General features: G+C 39.5%; 1 pseudogene; it reads right to left on the reverse strand.

Annotated features, from left to right (window-relative positions):
- Positions 1-7,173: 7,173 nt before the first annotated feature.
- LOC140515475 (WD repeat-containing protein 82 pseudogene) overlaps positions 7,174-20,350 on the reverse strand; it is a 445,535-nt pseudogene continuing 432,358 nt past the window's right edge.

The following is a 20,350-nucleotide window of genomic DNA, read 5'->3' on the forward strand; positions in this document are numbered from 1 at the left end:
ACCCCCACCAACCGTGAACCCTCTTTGAGCCATCATTATGTCTAGCCACTGGTAGTAATCAAGCAAGTTTGGTTGCTCAGAGGAATTCATTAAGATCCTAAGGCTACTCCATAGCTTGGAGGCCTTGTCAAAGTTAAAGGTCTCTTCTCCAACTCATTTTCCATTAGCATTCAAACAAAAGCAAAGTTGATCTAAATTCAGTCAAGCTGGAAACATGACAAGAATGATAAGATGTAAAATTTTCACCATTTCTCCTCATCTTTTGCTAATGGGGAAGAAGGATAAAAAATGGATGAAATTACTCTTGACTAAGTAGTGTGTGTCACAGAAGAGGAAGGGGAGAAGTCTACCAGAGAGTGGGAAATAAAACAGAAAGACAGAAGAAGCAGCAAGGGTCAACAGGAAGAGATGTTAAGTAGAAGAGCAGAAGAAAACATGTGGGTCTTTATTCAACAAACATGCATCATGCTCATTTTCTACTATCAAATGTTCCTCCTGAATTACTCTAATAGAGATATGACAAAGAAGTCCTATGCTCCTTGGGACCCACACATGTGCATGGGACTGTCATAGCAGATGTGTGGTGATCTTTCCCCAGTTCTGGGAAAGCCCTATGTGTAAATGCTATTGGCTGCTTGGTAGCACTATTCGCAAGGTAAGCATTTTTTGGAGAAAGTGACAACACCAGAGGGAGTTGTTCGAAATGAAGTCAGTTCAATTATATGCCAAGCTTAGTTAATTTAGATGGGGGAAAAGTGATTTCATTAGGTAATAATGACTGAAAAGGTGGGCAGTTATTGTCAGTCCAAGCTCTTTTAAATCATGGGTGAAGTAGAGAGCCTTACAAATACTGGCTTCCTGTTAGCAGAAATAGGAAACATTTAACAGCACAGCCATTCTACCGATTTTCTTTTCTTTCAGCCAATCTTTAACCCTAGCCATGTAAATTAGATGCACCCGGCATAAACACGAGGGTGCTCTTGATGGCACCAACTCAGGCTTCTACCCTGTTTCTGAGACAAATTCCTCCACTTATTGCTTGTTTAAGTAGTTTGAATCTAGGTAACATATCAAAGCACACATTTTATTTAATTTTTTTTGTTGTATTTTTTTAATTTAATTTAATTTATTTATTTATTAACATTTATTTTCACAAAATTTTGGGTTACAAATTTTCTCCCCTTTTATCCCCTCCCCCCCCAGACCCAAGCATTCTAGTTGCCCCTGTGACCAATCTGCTCTCTCTTCTATCCTCCCTCCCTGCCCTTGTCTCCGTCTTCTCTTTTGTCCTGTAGGGCCAGATAGCTTTCTTAAGCCCTTAACCTGTATTTCTTATTTCCCAGTGGTAAGAACATTACATTTGCTCCTAACACTTTGAGTTCCAACTTCTTTAGCTCCCTCCCTCTCCACCCCTTCCCCTTGGAAGACAGGCAATTCAATATAGGCCAAATCTGTGTAGTTTTGCAAATGATTTCCATACTAGTTGTGTTGTATAGGACTAACTATATTTCCCTCCATCCTATCCTGTCCCCCATTACTTCTATTCTCTTATGATCCTTTCCCTCCCCATGAGTGTCGACCTCGGATTGCATTCTCCTCCCCATGCCTTCCCCTCCATCCTCCCCCCACCCTGCTTGTGCCCCTGTCTCCCACTCTCCTGTATTATGAGATAGGTTTTCTTATCAAAATGAGTGTGCATTTTATTCTTTCCTTTCGTGGAATGTGATGAGAGTAGACCTCATGTTTTTCTCTTGCCTCCCCTCTTTATCCCTCCACTAATAAGTCTTTTGCTTGCCTCTTTTATGAGAGATAATTTGCCCCATTCAACTTCTCCCTTTCTCCTCCCAATATTTCTCTCTCACTGCTTGATTTCATTTTTTTTTAAGATATGATCCCATCCTGTTCAATTCACTCTGTGCACTCTGTCTCTATGTATGTGTGCGTGTGTGCATGTGAAAGCACACAACATTTAATCAAATTAAAACGATGTCAGTGGAATCCTCTGGGGTTTAGCAAAATCAATTTTGTCATTTGAACACAGTGTACTTATTTCAATATACAACATGGCAAAATATAATTTTCTGCTCTTTGCCTGAAGGAAATTCATTTCAGAATGAAGAAGAAATTTTACACAATATACGTGTGTATACTATTCAAGTTTCATAACTTTTATTAAAGGGTGGTATACAATGATATCAGGGGACTTATAAGAAAGAATTATAACTCCAAATGATTTAGCCTCATTGCATAGTATATTACAAACTTGAAAGATAAAGCTATGCAAGCAAATCATTGTACCATAGGAAAAGGTCTAACCAATCATTTAGAATGTAGCAACATAGGTAAAGCTAGAAGAGAGATGATGGAACCACTGGAAGACTCAGTCCTGAATGAATCTTAGACTGAATCCTTATTTCAGCTTCCAATTCACATTGGTCTCTCACTACTTTCAGTCTCTGGCTTTTTGGCTTAATTATTTAGCATCACAGATCCCAGGATCACTGATTTAGAGCTGGAAGGGACTTGACAGATTGTCTAATCCAACCATCTCATTTTCTGGATGAGGAAACAGAGGCCCAGAGGAGAGATGAGTCCAATGCCACAATGGCGGAGTGTCACAAACAGAGCCAAGGTTCAAGGCCAGGTCATTCAACTTCCTTTCCTCTACACTGCTCCTTTGTTGTGGTGCTCATGGGAACAAGTCACCAGTGGAGAGTGGCTCATAGTTGTTAGGACTTAAGATCAGAGGGGTGTTACAAAGATACAGGAATTGGTCATCTGGAAAGGAATTTAAGTCCAAACCCTTCATTATATTGCTGGACAGAGAAATGTGGCATGTCCCATAGTCTCCTTTTGTTGCTTTTTTTTTGTAATTTGTCATTGAATTTGATATTTGCTCTAAGAAGTTGGTGGTCTGACAGTGCGCAAGCACCTGATGGAACCATAACTCCCACATTAGTACCAGTCATTTCTGGTCTATTAAACTCAGTTTCTTTATTTTTACTCATGTTTCTTAATGGTGAACCACTTTCCAATATATATATTTTTGGCCAGCCTCCCAGCCTCCCCTTTAAAGTGAGCTAACTGAATAGTCAGGTAATTTGGGGGGCGAGGGGGAATTAGAATTGTGATTTGAATTAAATGAACTAAATTAAAGGATGAAACTCCCTTCACTGACATACATTCGTACCACTGTTTGGGTCATTCAGAGTTGACGAAATTCTCGGAAGGTCCCACAGCCAGTCTGGACTCTGGGGCCAGCTCTTGACCCACTGTGCCAGAGGTACCTCTGTGTGTGTGATGTCATTTGGTGGGTTTCACCTAGTTTTTCATAGAATTTCTCAACCTTTACATTCTTTCCAATGGATATTGGTGCAGAAGTTTGCAATTATCTTCATGGTGGTCTTTTTACAAATGTTTATCCTAAGCTCTGCAATATGAGAAGCCCAAATGTCCCATTAAATCATGTTTCAGGTTGCCCTTGGATGCACAATAAGACCAACTCTGCCACCTCTTTAATTTGCCTCTCCAAGAGGAGGCTGGAGTTCATCTTTCCATTGAAAGAAAAGCTATTATCATTATTTCATCTTGGCATCCCTGATGCCTAGCTCAGTATTTGGCATAAAAAGGAGATAGAATAAATAGTGGTTGAATTGAAATCTGAAGTATTTTCATGGGTATTATGCAATGTGTAATGAACAACTTTTGTGCATAAAGATTATTGCAGAACTCCCTTCCCCTCCAAATGGTCTAGAGGTTCAACGTAAATAGTATAATTTAGACCCTGAAATTGTAATTATTGGATAAGGACTGGACCTGTAATTTCAGTAGTTCCCAGGTAAGGAAACTCCCTCTACCAAGGCAACTTCTCTACAATTTAAGTCTTCAAGAGTTGCCTAGAGGCAGCTGAGAGGTTAAAGTTTTTATACATCAGAATTAGATGTGGAAGACTTGAACCTAAGTTCTTCAAGTCATAGTCAGTTCTTTATCCACCATACTACACTGCCTCTTATTATAATTATGATGAATAAGAATAACCTTGTGAGATAGTGCAAATGTTGTTATTCTAATTTTACAGAAGAGGAAACTGAGTCTCTAAGAAGTTAAGTGAATTTCCCAAGATATCAAATACCTAATGTCAGAGAGCCCTGTTCCTCTGACTCCAGGTTCAAATACATTAAAAAGTAGTTGTTACCTAGGATTAAGTTCTATGGACATTACAAATTTTTGTCCCTCGAGGAATTCTAATACTAGGTTCTTATCTAGCAATTACTACATATATGTGTGTGTGTGTGTGTGTGTGTGTGTGTGTGTGTGACAATGATTACTACTACTACTTGTACTAGCGGTAGTACTCCTGCTGCTAATACACAATGTATTATCTCCCAGGATGGCTGAGGGAGGATTCCCTGTGAACACTGACACTGTGTTTGACTTTTCCAGGTCCCTTCAATTTCTGTTATTTTAGATTTTAAAACACATAAATTGCACAATATATGCCATATGTTGGCTAAGGTTAAGTGAAAGGCCATGTGTCTATAGTCTGAGCACTGGCCTAGCTCCAAATCGAGATGCTTGCCTCCAGGCTAGTCATGGACCCTTAGGGTTCACTAATGTATCAAGAGAGTAAACACTTTGATGGAAACTGGAATTACTGTAGTAGCAAAGTATGACTCAAGCATACTTTGGTAAACTCTGCCGACTCATAATACTCTTGTGTGGGGAGTTGCTTTTGAATGAGCTTGGTATAGGCCACATATTTTGCATTGGACTATTTTAAATTCAAGATGCTGAATAATGCCTTCTTTCATATGTATTTAGCAATGACAGTAAATTACCAGAGAAGTGCAGTTTGCATAACTGAACTAAATCATCAAGGTTCAGGTTATAAAATTTCCTCCTCTAAAAACATTTAATTCCATAAGATCAACCTCTTGAAATGTTCTAATTTCTCATTAGCAACTTGAACTTGGTGGAGTGGAAGCTGATAGCTAACATCAGGCTGATGATTAGCCTTTTCTCACTCCTTTGCCCTTGCTCCAGTGGTGCCCAACAGCTGGAATGCCTGGCCCTTCCACATAATTTCCATTGTCCACTTCGGGACATCTTCTTGCTGTTTTCTGTCCTTTATTTTCGAAGAGGATCCATGGCATCTTGGGGTGATGTCTTAACTTGTGTATAAATTATACTTAAGCAAGGCAGAGTTGCACAAAGTTGTCAGCCTCACTCGCTTCCAGAATCATCCAAGTCCAGTGGCAGGGACAACAGTCAAGATGACTGGTGATTCATTGCAATGTAAGGACTTAAAAAATCCCCAATGGTCTCTTGAGGCAAAATGCCTTCCACATCCAGAGAAAGAGCTATGGAATTCAATCGCAGAATGTAGCAGATCGTTGTCTTTTGTATTATGTTTTGTTTTGTTTTATGATTTTCTCCCATTCTTTTGAATTCTTCTATGCAACATGACTAAAGTGAAAATGTATTTAATAGGAATGTATGTGTAGAACCTATATAAAATTGTATGCTGTCTAGGGGAAGGAGGGGAGAGGTAGAGGAGAAGGAGGCGAAAAAAATCTAAGTTATATGGAAGTGATTGTAGAACACTGAAAACAAAATAATAATAAAAAAAGATGACTGGTGATGACTCAAGATGCAGTGAATGACCTTGACATCTTTGATGTCTGACCAAGCTCTAAGCACTCTCCCAGGGCATTCTTCAGCCAGCCTCATGGCCTTTGGACAAACTGTTCTCCACCTATTCTGCTGGGGGAATTTTTCACCTTTGGGGTAGACATCCCCCTATCTCACTGCTAGGTTTGAGGCCTGTCAGTTATCCTCAACCTGATGTAGTCTGTCTGCTGAGATGGTTTTACCAGAGTGTGGTCACTGCATGTGCTACAACTTCTTGGAGCTGCAGGTGACTTGAGAGATAGGTGGATTCCAAAGGACCTCTCAAACTGGGTGCCCTATAGGCATTTCAAACTCATTATATTCCCTCGTCCTCCAAACCCTCCTCCCTACCAACCCTTTCATTCCTGGCAAATGTACCACCAATCTCCCAGTAACCCTGACTCACGATTTGAGTGTCTTCTTTCTCTCTTCTCTTTCCCTCATCCCACAATCCAATTTACTGCCTACTCTTGGCATAGCAGCCTTCTACTTATTCCATCCTTCTTTACATTCATGCAGTGTCCACTCTGACACACAGCCTAATCGATCCATGCAATAGCATTATGGTTGGTCTCCCTGCCTCCAGGGTCTCCTACTCCAAGCCATCCTGTGCTCACTCCCAGAGACTTTCATAAAGTACTATTCTGACCCTCTCTGTCATCCCTCTATTCAATAAACTCCAATGACACTGAAAGTCCTTAAAGTCTCTTCCTACTTTTTTGAGTCTTCTTAAATTTTACACCTTTGGCTTTGCATTAGCTTGCTCCCCCGACCCCGCCCAGAATGCTCTGTCTCCTCACCTCAGCCTTTTGGTTTTGGACTTCTTTCAAGCCTCAGATCAAATCTCATCTTCTGTGGAGCTTTTGCCATCACCCTACTGCTAGTGTCTTCTGAGATTTTTTTTAAATTACATTGAGTAAATCTCAGATGTAGATTTTGGATGTTGTGTGCATCAGAGGAACATGAGTTTGTGGAGGGCAAAGAGCCTATGTCGACTGTTCTTTGCTTAGTGACCGAATGACGGGGCAAATGCTATGGCCTTGAGTTCTTGCCATCTCTCTGGAAGGCCCCACTGATAACTTCCAGCTCCTTTAAATGGTGTAAGAAGCCCCTTCACTATTCCCAACACAATTCAACCCAAACCTCCCAAAGATGATGGGATTCGTTCTTCTAGGAGATATGATAGGGGGAGGTGTGAAGGAAAGATAATGGGGAAGATCTTTCCATGGGAGTTTTTTTTTGTTTGTTTTTTTTTATGATAGGCAGCTGTGGGTGGGGCCTGGAAGGCTCGGAGTTCCTGGAAAGAAATGAAGGCAAGCCAATAGCTGGTAATACCTGATAGCCCTAGGAAAGGGTGTAAAAGGGAGGCAAAGGGGAAGGGTGCACTGTTGGGAATCCTCAAAGTTAAAGGACACAGCCATTCTTCCTGTTAGCAATCAATAAACTACAAAAGCGTAATAGGATGTGGATATCAGTCGGAATCACACTATTAGACAGCTCTGCTCAACTGTTTTCAAACAGCTTTATTTTTTTGAATGAGGAAGCTAGCAAGTATTACATAAAACATTTCCGTACATAACCTACTGCTTAGAGCGTGCTTTTTATAAACTTCGAAGATGTTACAGTTTAACTTTGGGATGTGTTTTGATTGCCTGTTCCTCTCTTGCTCTTGTCATTTTAAAAAAAGTTTCCATAAAATTTCTTCTTTATTATTGTTTTTGGCATCACAATCTTTAGTCTGGTAACAGATTTTTACATGGAGATGTTCAGGAGTTTTGTTGGGAAGTGTATTTTGTGTCCAAAGACAATTTCTCTGAAGAGAAAAATTGCATAGAAAGACAGAAGAGTATGAACAGGATTGTTCCATAAAAAAAAATGAAATGTAGAAAAGACCCAAGCAGGTCATATGAGAGTGAGGGAGGTATCACAAAGACATGGAATGAAGCAGACTTGTTTACAGGACCTTGTTTGTACTATCAGCGGCAGGGGAGGTACCACATTTGAACTCTCAGTTCTCTGTATCTGATATGCCATATGAAGACACAGAAATAAAACCAAACCTCAGAATACTACATTGTCTATGAGGAGATCAAAGAACTTTACAAGATGAGCATACTCACAGAAAACAGAACATACCAAATATATAAAGAAGGGATGGTGGCGAACAGTCCACATGCTCTAGTGTCATGGAAGCAGCATCAAGAGATTTATAGAAAGGCCCCAAGCAGACTGGGTGAAATTCCTGTAGCAGTTATTTGGCAGGGAATGGACAATTCACACAGGAATGTAAGGCATGGATGGATTGTAAGTGGTTAGCAAGTAGAGAGAGTGCCCCTATCAAATACAAACAGTAGACTAAGGAGAGTGCATATTACCCAGGTTACAGTAGTTGCACAGTTAAGTGCAACAAGTTAATGCCTATACATATTTTAGATGAGCCTTGAATGTTCACAAAGATCTAGGCCTTGAGGTGAAAAGGGGGAAGAGTACAGGGTACAATGTATGTAGGCAACTGGGAAGTACATTAAATGATCTCAAGATACTCCAGCATAAAGTGGTCCCTTTTCAACTCCAATGATCTCTCTGAAGTTGAACGGCTGTGTATTGTGGATATCCATGAACTACAAAGGATTCAGATCACAGGTGAATGAAAAGGTAACGGAGAGATCCATGGGATGGAGAAGCAGGTTACAGCACAGGACCATCGATGATCTGCCTACAAGAACTGATGGAAAAGGCATCATTAAAGACATGTGTGACTAGAAAAGACAGTAGACTGGTTATGGCATGAGTGAAGGGGCTGATGCATGGGCACCAACAAAATACTAAAAGACTGACGAGAAGTCCTCAAGAGCCATGTGCAGATACTTTGTGAAGGATATGGAGAACTGCATAGAATAAGCACATGTAGATAGGTTCTATATCTTTTATGTTGATGAAGAGAATGAATACCCTCATTGATGAGATCCCATCTTCGCCAGAGCATAAAAATCACCTCTTTATAAATTCTGGGACAGTAGGAACTGTGTCTCTCTCACATTTGTGCCTTTCCCAGTGCCCAACATTGGGCCTGCATACACATTGAGTGCTTTAGAAATGCTAGACAGTGTTCAAGAATTTTTATAATATTTCCAAGTATGCATTACTAAGAAATGACTGTCAACTTTTGTGAGCTTTTTAAAAAAACGTGTCTACATTGATCTAACTTTAACTTTCTCCAATTGGGCATTAGCAATGTCTATGTGTATACACGCATATGAAATGAAAACGTTTTTACTGGTTAAGAAATTATTTCTGAGTTCTGTAGCTAGTAGCAACTGTTCTCTGCTGATGACTGTCTACACCAACACCTGATCAATTAGTGACAGGAGTGGAGGTTATACTCTGCCATTTTGGGAATCTGTGACTCACATCATGAATCATACTCTAGCGCTCCCTAATGAGAGATCAATAATGTTTGTAGAGAGAGATCCTACAGTATTCGAGAAATAATGAGAGGTTAGGTTAAAGTGCAGTAGACAACAGTCTAATCATATTTCTATCTAAGAAGTTTTGATTGGTTTATGTTTTCCTAAATCACTGAATGTGATAAATGCACTGAGATAGGAATAACTAACAATACTTTCATTCCTCATTCAGGCACACATTGGATACTAGAGGTAGTTACTTACCGTTGTTAAGGTTGTCACCCTCTTAATTATCTTACTCTTTCCTCATTTATCTTTTCCCAGGAGATCTATATCTGAAACTCAAATTAAAATGTTGATACTTTGACCAAATCAATACATTGACTTTTGTATTACAAAAAGGAACATATTTTATTTTTTAAAGTACTTACAAGTAGGCTGTCTTTCTACGTGGCAAATGCATGTCAACATTCGTGGGTGTCATTTTATCACTGTCTGTTGTTTCTGTGACACTTGATGATAGGCAACCTGTGGTAGCAGACGTCATCAGAAATGGCAGGCAGGAACCCTCCATTTTGACACTTGCTCTGCCATCAACTGGCTCTAAGAACACTGGGCAAGGCACTTCACCTGTCTGGGATGCAACTTCTCATCTGAAAAAAAAAGGTGGTTTGCATTAGATCAGAGGTTCTGAACCCTGAAACTCTTTTATGTCACAGGTACTTTTGGCTCTCTGGGGAAACCAACAGATCTCTTCTCAGAATAAAGCTTTCAAATAATTTAAGGAAATACTAAATACAGTTAGATGCTAGTGAAAATAAGGATATAATATTTTCTCTTTCAAGTTCACAGAACCCCTGAAACCTGCCCAAGGACTCAGTGGACCCCAGGGTACAAAAACCTGCACTTAATGAGCACTTACCACTATCTTCAGCTCTAATATTCACCATACAAGGTAAACTCTTGTTTTTGTGGGTTTACTCAACTTATCAGACCAGATGACCAAAACTTCACTTATTGGCCAAAAAGACAGACTAGAACCATTAGAAGAAATATCTAGTAAGATACAGCCTTTAGTCACCAGCTTTTAAATAAAACCTCAAAGGCCCATTCCACATGAGAGTGAAGGAAGGTGGAAAAGTGCACAGAATGGAGGCATTTCATGATCAAATGTAAGTGCCTCAACATCCTTTGGAAGAAGTCCATGCTACAAAACAAAACAATCCACTAATAGAGATCTTTCCTGGCTAGTCTAAAACAATCAGGAAATCTATCTACATTTTGCCATAGTCCTGTTGCTAAATGAACAGTCTTGTAACAAGAATTTCCGTCATTTGGTTAAAGGTGCTATTTATAAATGGGAAACCATGGGTGCTAATACAGGAAATCTCGTTCCACTATTTCTCTTAGCAGCTCTCTAATTGTAACATGAATTGCCCAGTGTTCTAGTTTAAGGTTACAAATGATGCAACACCTGTCTAGTGGGAAAATACCCCAAAAATAAAAACCCACCAAAAATCGACTTGAGTTAATATTGTTCAATGACACTACTTCTGAGGAATCTCACGGTGGCTCTGGGAACATCTGGTTTTTGCAGCCAAAAGGGGACTGAATCAACCCTCTCCCAAATTTCCCATCCGTAACTGTTTACAAAGCTGTTCCACTGGGTTGTGTTTTCTTGGCTACAGCTAGTTCTCCATGTTTACTCATTTAAGTAGGAAGAAAAAGATTCTGAGTTTGCAGAGTAGTACCAATTAGTGACATCATTTTGATTTGAGTTTAACCCGCCTGCTCTAGTTTATTCACCTCTAACTTGAGAGTTAGGTTTGTATTTCCCTCCATTTCTGTCTAGCTTTAAAAAAAATTGTCCCTCCCTATTCCTCTTTTAAGTAAATATTTTGTCGCTATGATTAGTATTAAACTATTTTGATGCAACCTTGTTCCCCCAGGCCTTTCCCTCCTTCCTTTCCCTTTCATTTGTCAAATTTTCCCCTAGGTTTTACCAAAATTCAATAATTTATCTATTCTTGCCTCTTTTTTCTCTTGTAGTTAGCTCAAAATTCCTCCCCTTCTTCTTCCAACTTAAGTTATTTTCTTTTTTTCTGCACTGCTTTCTAAGTTTTTCTTTGCTTCTTCCCTTCAATAATCATCTTCCCTTCCTATCTATTATGAAACTGAAATCTCTCCTTTAATCTCTTTGGGTTCCTGATATAGTAAAAGCTTCTTAAATTCCTGGTTTGAGTTCATTTTTTCTAACTAATTCCTATGTTAATACCTTTTACAGAGCTTGACCCATCATTACTTTTTTTTTGGGGGGGGGGGCTTATACTTTGATCTTAGAGCTCATGAGAAAAAGAATGTGGATGCAATGCCTCATACTGCCCCATGGTAGAGATTACCTCATGTCCCAGACTGTCTGATCCAATGATGCTCCCTGGCCTCTCCACTGTGCCTTCTCTCTCCTGTGTTCATGTTCCTCCACACCCTTCTGAGCGCCAGATGACACCAGGAATTTGCACATCCAATCTCCTGAGCCAGGAAATTATAGTCTCTCATAATGTAATAATGCTCCCCCAATTAAACACATCATGAGTTCCCCAATTTCTATAACAGGCATATACTTCTTTTCCCATGGGAGTGCCTTCCAGTGGGTCCCCACTTAGATCTTGCTCCCATTCTCCTACAGTCCTTCTTCTTACTGAGGGGCTGTAAGAATCATCATCTTTGTCATATTTACCCATACACTTGATAAAGGTACACAATCCATTTGTCTCCATCCTCCCACACAACTCTGTCCCATAAAATATAATGATTTACCGGTAGTGGGGGTTGGTCCATTCAGCTTCAGTTGTGCTCCTCCACCATCAGTTCCATTTCTTTACATCTCTGCTTATAGCTTCACCTACTTGGTGGCTTTCTAAATCTCTCGATGATCCTTCTTTGCTCGTGTTGCTGTTTTACCCCATAGGTCAGTCTTTCTACTTCTAATGAAATAAACTCTAAAGGTGGCCTAAGTCATTGCAGTAATAAATATTCTACACTAGGTTTGGTTTTATTTTGGAAGGAGGCAGGAATACCTCAAATGTGTCTCTTATGTTCAATGTCTACCTTGCTGTCGACGGTTACTATCAGGTTTGTAGGGTATAAGATTTTTGAGATTCTTTTCAGAGGAAAACAAAATAATGCCGTTGTCTTCTGTGGTTTCTAGTGGGTATGAAGAAGTCCTTTGCTTAAAGTTCTTTTTCCTGGTTATATGTAGTGTTTGTTTTTAGTATTTGGATGATTCATTTTAAACACAGTATACTTTGAACTTGAAAACAAGGATTTTCTGTTGAAGTGACCTGTGAGTTCTTTTGATTGATGTCTATTTTCAGAGTTAAAAAGTTCCGGGCAGCTTTCTCCCATTCTTTCCTACACTAAGACGATCAGGTTTTGTGATTTTTTTCATGTTATTCTGAGAGTTTTTGATCTTTACACTGTCTCTGTTCAAGGTCAATGGTTTTAGTTTGCATAGAGATTGCATTAACTTTTTTTGCATTTAATGCTTCTGTCAGTTTTTTCCTGCTTCATTATTTTTGTAAGCCAAATCTGTTCATGTCTCATGTCTTTGGACAAGGTTTCCATGAATCATGACATTTTTTCTGTTAAATGAATTTTGATAAAAAGAGCCATGAATTCTGCTATGGAATCATCTCAAAAGTCTTCTCTTGTGGGTTTCCTCCCTTGTTTGAACCACTCTAAAATCTCTTACTGTTGGTTAGGCTCTCTTTGGGTTCTACAGGACTCTGATAGTTTTTTATCTGGCACTACTTCATTTTTCTTTGACGGTTTACTATTCATTTGTTATTTTTTATAATTTTAAGACATTCTCTTTCAGTTATATATTTGTGCTCTAGGTTTTTAATGCGCTTTCCACCTCCTGACATCATTACTATTTGTGCCTTTAAAAAAAATGTCCCTATCCATTATTTTCTTATTCATTTCTCTTTAATTAGTGCCTGGGCTGGACTATAAAACTACATGAACATCATCCCAAGGTGGGGGTTTTAGTATTCAATAGTGCACATCCTTACCCTTAGCAGTGCGGAGGGAAAAAGACAGATTTCTTTAAAAGAGAGAGGTTGGACTGTGTGATTTTTAAGTCTCTTTCAGATCTTTTAAGGACACAGTCTCTTCTACTACCAAAACGCCCTAATGGTATATAGTATCATTCTTTAAAATCTATTTGCTAATTTACAGTGTATGTGTGATTAAGATTTTACTAGCTCCCCAACATAAAAAATAAAAATAAAAAGGAGGCTATGCCAAGGGTCCAAACTCATGCTCATAAGCCTGACATAGGTCATATCCAAGGAAGAGTAAGATGTAATACATAACTAGAAAAAGTGGGTTTTGATTTCAGGTCTGCAGCACTAAGATTTCTTTTGAAGGCAGGCAGGAAAAAAATAAAGGATGTACAGTGATGTTCATGAAAAAGGACTGGGTGGAAAGATGTTTTAGGTCATCAAAATCATGCTGCCCTTCGATGTGCAGACACTGTTGATCAATGGAGAGATTAGTCTTCAATAGGTAGCCATAGTGCCATGCTAGAACATGCACTGGCAAAGGTCATGAATTTAGGATTGAATTGTAAGCAGGTTATAGGACCGGTATGGTGCCCATCCAACACTGCCACCTTATATCCAGTCTCTACATTCCAGACATGGACTTTACCATCTTCAGAGCCAATCATAACAAACTGAGAATCTGGAGTGAATGAAGCCTCCAGTGTTAGGCTCTGGTTGTTTTTATACCCTGAGAAAGTATAGATCAGTAACCCATTGAAGGCATCGATCACATGTATAAATCTGCCATTGGTATTTAAGAGGATGAGTCTGCCATCCTTACTGAACTTTAAGTCTGTCCACTCACAGGTGGTTTCCTTTTGCATTCTGAAGGTTGAAAATGGCCCTCTATCAAAAGAGCGAATATCATAAAGTTTAACCATTTCAGAATTGATCCCAATGGCAAAAATTAAACCTTCTGGGTCAAAAGAACAAACTGGCTTTCCCTGGAGACGCATAAAACCCTGACAGTTAGGAGATCGGAGATCCCAGAGGCGAATGGTTTGATCCATAGAGCCAGAGAGAAAGGAATCATCTACTGGTGACTTGGACAAGGCCACCACAGCCTTCTGGTGCCCATGGAAGTATCTAATGTATTTGTTTTCATACAAGGACAGGTATCTGATTGCATCATCTATTTTGTTGCAGCTATATATTGCAGTGCTTGATGAGCGTGTGTATCTGATCAGGTCTACGCCATATTTCTTACTGTACAGGACTCTGCTTGGTTTGCCCTCCTGACAGTCGTATGTCATGATGACATCGTCACTGGTGCTGGATATAATTGTGTCGCCGTTGGGACTGAAGTCAAAGCTGTTGAATTTGTTTGTGTTCTCTTGGTTGTTGATTTTGCTTGTGTTCTGTTGGAACACCTTGGCTACGCGGAAGCTCTGCATAACACTCTCGTTCAGCTTCATGGTTCTGCAGGCTTAGTTGACTGCACCTGGCAAGAAGAAGGAGTTGGAGAAATTAGTTAGAGGTTATAGGAACCTTGGAGTTAGAGGGAAAAGGTGGCTAGAGCACCTGATGGGTAAGGTGTAGAATGCACCAGGGGCAGAGTAAGGGTGGGCAATGTGGCCAGTAAGCATGAGGGCCTAGGGCTGTGAGGGAGCCATCTCTTACTGGCTTCCAAATGATTATTTTTTTTTATTATCTAGACTTAAGAAAGTAATTAAGACAATGTTAATAATACCGATTGAAGTAAAAGTGTGTCCTGCAAATGTTAATAATGCAGAGTCTTGTATATAATTTTGGGGAAGTTAGTTGTAAAACATTTCCCAGTACAAAACTCCATAGGGTCAATGAAATAAAGCAGGAGCTATGGGGTTGCTGCTGGCATGAGGGGGATAGGCAACAATGTAGCAACAGATCAAGAGAGGGAGCGGCACGAGGCGGTTGTGAGGCGGGCCAAAAAAGAAAGTCATGAAATAGATGGGCATGAGGCATCTTCCGTACAGAGTAACAGGAGCTGGGGGGAGGGGCAGGGAAGGATGACGTAGGTCTAAGATGAGGTGAGGGCAGAAGGAGGGGCTTTGGAAAGCAGAAAGTGAAAATCGAGGGGGGATGGGGCAGAAGGGACACAGATGGAAGGAAAAGAAGGAAAGGACAAGAGGAAGGCGGAGAAAGGAAAGTGATATCTATAGAAGGAAGGACCAAGTTGGAATGAGGGGCTGTGGAGGGTGGGGAGGAGCAAATGAGGGTAGAAGAGGGGGAAGGGGAATAAACACGTATTAAGTGCCTATTGTATGCTACGCAGTGTGTCGAGAAGTTTTACAAACATTAACTTGATCCAAACAATGCTATTATTTAGACCCCTTTTGCAGCTGAGGAAACTGAGGCAGGCAGTGGGTGACTTGCCCAGGGTCCTACAGCTAGTGAGTGTCTGAGACCAGCTTGTCCTGGCTCCTGATTCTGTGCTTGAACCATTAGCCGCCTTTGGGGTTAGGGGAAAGACTTGGGAGAACAAAGGAGCAGGGGAGAGAGGACAGAGGAGTGGGACAAGGGTGTCGAAAGGACGTGGAGATAAGGGAGAAGGAAAAGGAAATAGGGAGATAGGGAAGTGCGAGATGAGATTGGGATGTGAAGAAGCGGACGCAAACGAAGAGGCTTGGGATTGGGAAGGGGTGTGGCAAACAGGACCCAGCAACTGGGACAAGGTGGCTGGGGAAGGTAGCGGGGTTCAGACTCACCACACCTGACCAGGGCTTCAGATCTCGGCTACTGGCGACCTCTTCTCTCCACCTGGTGACAGCCCGCTAACTTTTCCCACTAATGCGAGGAAAGATGGCCGCCTGCTGTCACTTCGGAGGCGAACTACAACCTAGAGGTGTGTTGTGGGAAAGGAAGAGGAAAGGTTTTTGGGTTGTTTTTTTTTTTTTTTTTTTTTTTTGTGGGGGAGGAATCACCCTCCACTATCCAATGAAGGTAAACCATATGGTAGTCTGGGAGGAGGAGCCTCACCACAGTGACCAATTCCAGGATAGCCCAGTTTAGGGGGTGGGGCCTCCCCACAGAGTGGTGGTACAGTGTAGGGAAAGGCGGGAAAATACGAACATGATGAAAGCATCTGACAAAGGCTAAGAATGTATATTTCACAGGAAGGAGCCTCATTGAAACTTATGGAGTCAGAGACTGTTGACCTGGAAATTAAGAAACAAATAAACCATATTGGTTGACGGGAAACCATCTGCTAATTCTAATTTATAACTTTTCTCCCTGCAGAGAAAATTGTTTGCTAAATTTGTGACATCATAATTATTGCTAAGCCACTATTTTAAAACTTTTACACTTTTTCAAAATTTCAGTTAAAAATCACATCTTTAATAAGCACAGTATTCAACACATATAACTAACACTAGCATACAATCAGAATCACAAAGGCTAAGGTCCATAAACTAGAAGAACTGACTTTATTAAGGGATCTTACATAAAATCAAATCAGAGTACAGAGACCTAAGTAAACCCATAAGGTGATCTAAGGGAGGTCACTAAATAACGAACCTGCAAATCAAAACAGTAAAGGAGCCAGGATAGTGAAAGGGTAAGAGTGATGGATTTTGCATCAAAAGACCTAGGTTTGAATCTGCTTCTGATAGCATTTATGCAACACCAGGTACCTCCTTGGAAACCCTCACTTTTATCTCATGTAAAAAAGAAGTAACCTGAGTAGAATGCCTGTAAGATCCCATTTACAAATGCTATGATGCTCTCTTATGTCCTTTCCACTTGTAAAGAGTCTGATTTCTATGGGCATACAAGAAAATCTAACTGCTAAAGAGGATGAAGAAAATTAGTTATCTTAAAGGGCTACTGTATTAAGGGAAGGATGCCTGGGCAAGGTGACCTTTGCAATGTTCTTTGAAGAAGGCACAGAAGGAAATAAACTTGCACTGTTTGGCCTGCAGTCAGGAAGACCTGAGTTCAAATTTGATCTCAGACACTTAGTAGCTGGGTGGCCCTAGACAAGCCACTTAATTGTTTGCTGCACTTTTCTCATCTATAAAATGAGCTGCAGAAAGAAATGGCAAACCATTCCAGTACCTTTGCCAAGAAAATCCCAAATGTGCTTGCAGTCAGATGTGACCAAAATTACCAAACAACAATAGAGGAAGAAATCTAGAAAAAACACAGACATGCTGGACAGCTTTAAAAACTAAGCTTTAGATTATAATAATTCAATAAGTTGAAGCTATTAGACATTTTAAAAGAACAACAGACTGCATAGGACAGACATATGAAATTTTATACACCATCTTTTTCATTTTATCTATGGAAATGTCTTTTATTCAATGTTAAAGTCATAATATAAATAAATATTTACAAGAGTTTAAACAAATGAATTTACTTAGGAAATCTCAGACAACTATGCCTTTAAAAGGAGAAAACATGATAACTATAGTTCAACCACTTAGGGAGACATGAGCTACAATGACTACCTCAAGGAAGGCATTTTTTTCAGTATCCTTGCAAAAAGTTTGAGTTTCTCTCTCTCTCTGAACAAGATGAATATTCAACACCCCTGGTGTTGCATCATTTCTTCAGTTAAGCACATTCATTACAGCAAACACTGGAACACTGTACTATGAAGGCTTGCTTAACTTTGTATTTATTGTGTAAAGAAACAAAAGCTTAAGCAAAACACTTATGTAAGGATTATCATCTTAAGAGACAAATTCCTCCTTAGTCCTTTAGTAGTTCAAGACCATTTCTCTACCTCACAGAGGAAGTACGGATATTTTGTATTTTGGTCAAAGTCCATTTCAAATAGTAAAATGTGAACACACTTTATGAATGCTAAAATTATTTACATTCACTATGGAGACACTCATGTCAGCAAACTCAGAATTATCTTCTAATCTTCCATCTCCTTGGGCCTCTCAATATCAAATTATTTACTGGCTTTTGCAACTTCTTCTCTACAACTTGTGCTCCGTCCACTCCTTTCCCAATAATCATGGCTGAGTAACAGTAGGTAAGACTGTCATCACTTCTTACCTGGACTACTATAACAGCATCCTAGTTGGATTCCCTTCCCTCAATCATCAATTCTTGGCAAAGTTTCTGAATTTATTATGGAAAGGATGGTTAACAAGTGAAAAGAAACAATGGTCACAAAGAGAAGGGAATACATTTCCCTTGCATTGCTTCATCAAGGATAGGTCATACCAGATTAATTTTACTTTCTTTTCTAGCAAACATACTAGAGACGGAAGGAGCAGCTAAGTGGTACACTGGATAGAGCACCAGTGCAGGAGTCAGGAGGACCTGAGTTCAAATCTCACCTTAGACACTTGACACTCACTAGCTTTGTGACCTTAGGTAAGTCACTTAACCCCAATGGCCTCACCCTGGGCCATCTCCAGTCATCCTGATGAATATCTGGTCACTGGATTCAGATGGCTCTGAAGGAGAAGTGAGGCTGGTGACTTGCACAGCCCTCCCTCACTCAAAACCAAGTCAAGTGCAAGTCATGTCATCATTTCTCTGATGGTGTGGTCTTCTTCGTCAATGAAGGATGGACACACTAAAGATAGAACTCAGAGTAATGCTGTAGATATAGATCACCTCAATTTTTAGGAAACATGTGACAAAATCTCTCATGATATTTTCACAGAAAAGGTAGAGAGATAACAGGGTAGACTGCAAGATAATCAGGTAGATTCAGAATCAGTTGAATGACGACAAACAAAGACTCATCATTAATGGTCCAAATTTGGAAGGAGTTCTATAGTCAAGTGCTCCAGGATCTGTGCTTGGCCTAATCTTGTCTAATATTTTTATTGAATACTTTGATGAAGTATAGATTGCATGCCTACAAAGCTTGTAGATGACAAGCTGGGAAGGATAACTGACCTGTTGGATGCAAGAGTCATATTTCTTGGTGGGCAACATAGATCTTAAAGGTAGATGGTCAAGAAATCATAACTGTGAATGTGAATGGGATGAACTCTCCCATAAAATGGAAGCAGATAGCAGAGTGGATTAAGAACCATAATCCTACAATATGCTGTTTACAAGAAAAACCTTTGAAGCACAGGGATACGTACAGAGTAAAGGTAAAAGGCTGAAGCAGAATATATTTTGCTTCAGCTGAATTAAAAAAAGAAGGGTAGCAATCCTGATCTCAGACAAAGCAAAAACAAAAATAGATCTTATTAAAAGACATGAGGAAGGAAACTACATCTTGCTAAAAGGTAATCATTACTAAACATATATGCACCGAGTGGTATAGCATCCAAATTCTTAGAGGAAAATTAAGGGGGTTGCAGGAAGAAATATATAACAAAACTATATTAGTGGGGGACCTCAACCTCCCCCTCACAGAATTAGATAAAAAATCTAACCACAAAAAAAACAACGATGAAGTTAAAGAGACAATATAGAATTTTAGAAAAGGTAGATATGGTTGACCTCTGGAGAAAACTGAATGGGAATAGAAAGAGAAAACACCTTTTTCTCAGTGGTACATGACACAGAAAAACTGACCATGTATTAGGGCATAGAAACCTCACAATGCAATACAGAAAAGCAGAAATACTAAATTATCCTTTTCAGATCACAATGCAATAAAAATTACATGTAATAAAGGGTCATGGAAAGATAAACTAAAAATTAACTGGAAACTAAATAATCTATCCTAAAGAATGAATGGGTCAAACAACAACTCATAGAAACAATCAATAATTTCATCCAAGGGAATAACAATAATGAGACAGAATATCAAAACTTATGGGTTGCAGTGAAGGCAGTTCTTAGGAGAAGTGTGATATCTCTAAACACACGGATAAAAGAGAGAAAGAAGAGATCCATGAATTGGGCATGCAACTAAAAAACCTAGAGAAAGAACAAATTAAAAATCCCCAATTAAATACCAAATTAGAAATTCTGAAAACCAAAGGATATATCAATAAAATTGAAATTAAGAAGAGTATTGAGCTAATAAATAAAACTAAGAGCTATTTTTATGAAAAAAACATTAAAATAGATAAACTCTTGGTTAACTTGATTAAAAAAGAAAGAAGAAAACTCAATTACCAGCATCAAAAAGGAAAAGGGTGAATTCACCACCAATGAAGAGAAAATCTAAACAAGAATTAGGAGCTATTTTGCCCAATAGTATGCTCATAAATATGACAATTTTAGTGAAATGGATCAACATTTACAAAAATA

The sequence above is a fragment of the Notamacropus eugenii genome, chromosome X, assembly GCF_028372415.1.
Source record: "Notamacropus eugenii isolate mMacEug1 chromosome X, mMacEug1.pri_v2, whole genome shotgun sequence".
NCBI classification, from domain to species: Eukaryota; Metazoa; Chordata; class Mammalia; order Diprotodontia; family Macropodidae; genus Notamacropus; species Notamacropus eugenii.